This window comes from Lynx canadensis, chromosome D1 (genome assembly GCF_007474595.2).
Source record: "Lynx canadensis isolate LIC74 chromosome D1, mLynCan4.pri.v2, whole genome shotgun sequence".
In the NCBI taxonomy this organism is placed as follows: Eukaryota; Metazoa; Chordata; class Mammalia; order Carnivora; family Felidae; genus Lynx; species Lynx canadensis.
Window position 1 is genome coordinate 56,149,710 of NC_044312.2, and position 6,060 is coordinate 56,155,769.

Consider the following 6,060-nt stretch of genomic DNA (forward strand, 5'->3'; position numbering starts at 1 on the left):
GTGGGATTGACAGAGAAACAGAGGAAAGAGCAGTTGTTGTGGCCAGGCCGGGCATCGCTTAATGGACCAGAGAGGAGGGTCAGGGAGCTGGATCAGACCCAGCTTAATATTTTCACGAACATGAGGTTGATCTTCTAAAGGCAAGGTGTGGAATGGGCGGAGGGGTGCGGTGCAAGGCGCCAGGCTTAGCCCTGACTCTACCACGTCCTATCTGTGTGACCTTGGGGAAGTCACCCTCCCTCTCTGGACCACAGGTTTTTCATCTGTAAAATAGGAGTATTAAATCCCACCTCTAGGGCTGTGCTAAGGATTAACAGAGACATGCATAGGGACACCCTGGCACAGGGCTATGCACGGTGTGGGATTCAGCAAATGTTATTTTTCTTTCTTTGCTCTTAGGGAGCTGGGCCACGCCCAGGGCATGGAACCCTGGGGAGCAGTGGCAGCCTGAGTGGCCGGCTGGGGAGACACTGATGTGTTTCAGGGACCCCAGGACTGAGCCAAGCTGCTCCTAGGACACAGCCACCTGCTTCCTCCTCCTCATGCTGACATGTTTCCCTTCTGGAAGGACCTTTGGAAGGGAGCAGGAGCCATGGGTGGTGGAGAAGGCGGTGCTGTGGTGTGGGCTGGCCTGAGCAGAGCTCTCCTGATGGTGTGGGAAGGGCTCCCGCCAGTATGTTTTGGTGGTTATTCTTCCCCGTTTTGTCCTCTAAGACACTGTTCCCTCGCTGCAAGCTAGGGTAACACACAGGGGCAGGGGTGAGGGAGATAGGAAGGGCTCCCCCAACCTTGAGGGACCATTGGAGCACCTGGACCACATGGGGTACTGGAGTTGAGGGGTCAGTGTTCCAGACTGCTCTTGGGATGATCTGGGCTGGGCTTTCCTGCTTTCTAGTTTCCCGCTCTGAGCAATGAGAGAATTTGGACAGGCCCTTCCAGCCCTAACATTCCAGAGCCTGGGGGTGCGTGAGACACAGATCTGCGTTCCAGACTTTTGTCTGCCCCCTACTGGCTCTGTGGCTTTGGGCGACTCTCAGCTTCTGTTTCCTCAGTTTCCCCATCTGCACAATGAGTAGGCTGGCCTTGGTGATCTAAGGCCTCCATGGGTCCTGTCCATTGGTTTGAACGTCTCCTGCACTGGGAATCTTGACCTCTTTCCCTGAAGGTGGCCCTCCAAGAGCTGGAAGCAAGAGGGAGAGGTGGAAAATGGGGAGGAGGAGGGACAGAGAAGGCTGGACCTCAGGCTAGAGATTGGGTCCTGGATGTGGATTCCCAAGCCCAGGCCACTTTAGAGACGGCCACCCCTCCCTGTGTCGCACACAGGATCCCATTTATACCCATTGTCCCAGAACTCCTGCCAGTTAGCTGACCAGGGGGCCATTTTTTGAACGGGAAGACCAAGGCCCCAAGGCAAGAAGGGATCTGCACAGATTCACACACAGCTGGTCAGTGGCTAAGGTTGAACTTGGGGAGGGAGGAGACCTATGGCAACTCCATGGCTTCCTATCCTTTGTCACTGACCACAGCAGCCCATCCTCCACGGGGCAGTCATCGAGTCCCGCCCTTCATGGCGTAGAAGGGGAAACTGAGGCCCGGGACAATATGTATTCTCTGGGTTAACCATGCATTCTCCCTCCTGACTTTAGTTGCAGTGGCTGGGACAGTCCACATAGGCCAAACATCTCCACTAGCAGCCTTGCTTGCTGCCTAAAATCCCACATCAGAGCCCCCATATTTGGATAAAGCAATGTGTCCTGTGGCCCATGTGCTGAGGGGGACAGAAAGACAAGAATTACAGGCATCTGGTATCTTCAGACTCCCAGAAGAGCCAAGAAGGAAGGAGCCTGGGGATCAGTGAGGGTCAGGGGGTCCAGAAGGGGTGAAGCACTTGCCCGGGTCCCACAGAGTACTGGGCTCAGGCAGGCAGCCAACCCAGGCCCTGCTTCCACAGCCTGAGGGGCCCCTCCTGCTGCCCCTTCCCCAGCCCCCTCCTCACATGCATGGGCCTGGAAGGAGATGGGCCTGGAGCAGTAGACGCAGCCCCTCTGGCTGGGACAGCGGGTGGGGGCTGGGAACATCTCCCCCGCAATCCCGGTCGCCCTTCGAGAGGGTGCTGTGGGCCGCAGCGGATTAATGATGCGAAGGCCATTCATTTCCTCTAGCCGGGAAACAGGCTGCACCACACAGCCCCCCATTGTTGGCCGCCCTTATCTCGGGAAGTTCCGCCGACCCCATCCGGAGAAGGCAGCCGGGGCCCCCCCCCCACGCTTCCAGCCTCACCTTTTTGCCCCTCGGAGGCTGGAGAGCTTGGCAGGGCTGGGATCATGCAGGTCTTGATCTGTCTGCCCCCGCCCCGCCCCCCCACCCCAAACCAGGAGAAGTCTGGACTTTGCCTGAAGGCCGGATGGCACCGTGGAGAACAGCGTGGCAGGGCCTAGGTCTCAACGGGGTTTCAAACAGGGGTCCTGGAGGGGTCAAGGATGAACTGGAATGGGTGAGGCTTGAGGCAGGGAGGGTGGGAGGCAGTGGAGGGAGGGAGGGAGCCTGGGCACACTCAGGGACCCCATTAGGCTAGGACAGGGCAGGGTAGGGCACCATATTCTTTGGTTTCAAAACCCCTCTTTGAGGAGGGCACACAGTCTCTGCCCATGCTAGGCCCATGCTAGCTGAGCGGCCTCCTCAAGGTGCTGACTCCTACTTTAGGGGGCAGCACAGGCATTACATAACTCCTCCAGGAAGCCTTCCCTGATTCCCCCGCTAGTTGGGGTCCCCCCACCAGGCTCAGTGCCCTCCAGCCCTTGTGTTTAATCCTGCACCCCCTCAGAGCCCTGAGCACCCTGTGTGGATACAGATCTGTCCCCCACCTAGACTGGACATGCTTTGATGGTGGAGCCCCCCGTCTCTAGGACTTGCCCCAAGCCCTGCTCTCACCAGCCTGGTGAGAAGTTGGAGCCACCAAGTCTTGCTCTAGACCAGCCCCTCCCCAGCCACGGCCTCCTCCTCACGGGCACTGTAGGTCCCCTCCCCTGACCTGCCTCCCCATCAGCCCACCTACTCTCCCACCACCATGCTTTTGGCCAAGTATGTCCCTCCACCTGGAATGCCCTTTCCCTGCCTCCTCCTGGCAAAATCCCAGCCACTCATTGAAGACTGTTCAGTGCCAGCCCTCCTCGGAGCCCCTCGAAGGCCACCACTTATGCTGGGGACTTCAGCAAATGCCTTGCTCCCTATTTGACCAGAGCTGCTCCGTTCAGTAAATTGTCTGATACGAAGTGTCCACAGCTAAAAAGGGCTCAGAACAAGTAGATTTGTCCACCCTAACCCTTAACGGATGGAGACATCACTCACCTGATATTTCTTGAGAAGTCTAGAAAACAGCGGATTTTCATTTTAACAGAAGCCTTCAATACCTTCAGCCCAGGAAGTGACTTCATGGGGGTAACAAAGGCAGTGTGAGAGCGAGAACAGTGATATTTTGGGACAAAGGAGTCTACCCAGGACTCTTTGTATCCTACCCCGAAGGCAGCTTTACTAAAGGGCCGGCTTTCCCAAAGCCCACACTCTTGTCACATAATCCACCAACTCCTGGAACTGGATACTTGGAATTGTGGAAACCTTAGGAGGAATCAGGGAGTCCTCGCATGGGTACCTCAGCGCCTCTGGGAGATGCCGCATCTAAGAGCCCAAGGACTTCACCAAGCTCCCCGGGAGCAAGAGGACCTGCAGGCAGAGGGGACCCTGAGGGACGGTCCTGTGGCCTTGAGCAAGTCTCTCTTTTCCCTCCCCTCCTCCCCCCCCTCCACTCCCCTCCCCTCCCCTCCCCTTCTTTGGGTCCTCTGCTCTTCTGCACCTGCTTTGCAGGCCACTCAGTCTCAGTGGAGCTTTCCAGAATGCTGCAGGGACCACACCCCTCCCAATTTGACAGCTCACACCCGTCCCCATCTTCCCTGCCCTCAGCTCCGTCTCTTCAGACAGCCATCTCCACGGGGGCCTGCAAGGTGGATGGAAGAGAGAAGGGGAGACCCCACCCACAACGAGGCTCAGACAATCTGGCTGGATGGGTGCTGGCACCCAGCAGGTGCTCAGTAAATGCCTTCCCCTGTCCCTGCTACTGTCACTATAGCATGGGGTGATGGAGCACACAGTGGACTCTTACCACAGCCTTGCCTCTTGAGCCTCTGTTTCCTTATCTGCAGACTGGGGATGATGAGAATCCTAACCTGCCAGGCCACTGGGAGAGCTGACTGAGATAATGTGTGCGAAATGGCCTCATAGCCCCCTGGGAGTTAGAGGAAAATTCATTAACATAATAAAAAGCATTAATAATAAGTTGTGCGAGGAAAGGCTCATCAGGTGGCTACTAAGCTATTAAAAAGTGGGCCGGGTGTCAGGAGGGTGGAGGAGAGAGGAAAGGCCAGTTCACTGAGAGCAAGCCTGTGCCCCGACTGCCTGGAGAAGATGGTCAGGGGTTACTGGGCACCTCGAAAACACTTTCAACTTTGTTCAACTTTGTTTCCTCCCTGTGGGACAGCTACTTTTAGGTGCCTCTTACGGAGGAGGGAAGTGGGGCTCTGAGAGCTTGGGAGCCTTCTCAAGGTCACCCAGCTGATGACAGAGGGTCGGGAAGTCATCCATGCCCAGCCTGAGAACCCAGCTCAGAGTCAACCGGTGTCCGGGTCCCGCGTGAGGTCACCCCAAACACAGCCGCGTGTGTTCATGGCGGGGGAAGGCAAGGTTGGGGGCGAGCCCTATCGCTCTGGGCAAGACGCGGGGCAGAAGAACCCGCCACTGGGAATGGACTTGGAGTGGCTTTTTACTTCCCGGCCTGCGTCTTGAAGTGAATGACGGATTCGCCCGGCCCACTTTTTAATAGCTTAGTAGCCACCCGATGAGCCTTTCCTCGCACAACTTATTATTAATGCTTTTTATTATGTTAATGAATTTTCCTCTAACTCCCAGGGGGCTATGAGGCCATTTCGCACACATTATCTCAGTCAGCTCTCCCAGTGGCCTGGCAGGTTAGGATTCTCATCATCCCCAGTCTGCAGATAAGTGAGCCTCTGCTAAGGAGACGCTTAGAGTGGGGGACTGGGGGAGGGGGCCGGGGTGGTGGCTCCATATGGGCCACGGGGAGGTGACCTCAGCCACTGGAGCCGCAGTGCTTCCCTCCTTTACCCCTTCTCCTTCCTCTCTTCCTCTAAGCAGGCGGGGCAGGGAGGCAGGGGGCAGGGAGGGGCGGCTGGAGGCACCATGACCCTCTGGTGCCCAGGCCTTGAGCACAGCTATCTGGAGCTGATTTGATAGCAACAGTGGAATCGCAGCCTGCTCCCGGCTCCGGCAGCCCGAAGGTCAGGCCTCACGGCTCTGTCTTCATCTTAGGTAAAGGGCCACGGTGGCTACTGAGCCACACGCACCCAAAGGCATTATCTGAAAGCCAAGACGCCATCGAGGAGGCCGTTGGCATAAGTCTGGGGAGAGACGGTGTGGCCTGAGCTGGGCCGCAGTCAGCGGAGTGCCACTTGTCATGATCTCCCATCGGCACCTATCCTACAGAGGAGGACACCTGAGGTCACCTAGCAGCAAATCAGAGGTGTAGCAGGGTCCTGGGGCAAGTCCGAGCTCTGTCCTCAGCCACCCCCGCCCCCCTCCGCCGGCTGGGGCCTGTGTGTCTGAGACCTCCTGTCTGGGTTTGCCCTACTTCGTGGGACGCCCTTGTGACCTGCCCCCTCCCGTGTGGGCTGGTAGGACAGTAGCAGCCTCTGTGGGGCTCCAGGCCTGACCCATCCCCAGCCTCTCCCCTCCTGGCTCCAGGATGTCTGGAGCCCTGCAGACTCCCAGGAATGTCCCCGGCTTGGGCTGGCCAGCTGGAGAGGCACCGGGAAGATGAAGGTCCTCGACACCATGTGCATTTCCACGTGCTGGAGCAGGCGCAGAGCCAGGAGGAACCTTAGTGGTCATCTGGGCATCAAAGGACCAGAGGTCCCAGAGAGGGCCGTGTCTGGCCCAAGGACACGTAGTAGATCTGAGAACACGCGGCGGACAACTCTGTAAAGGAGGTGG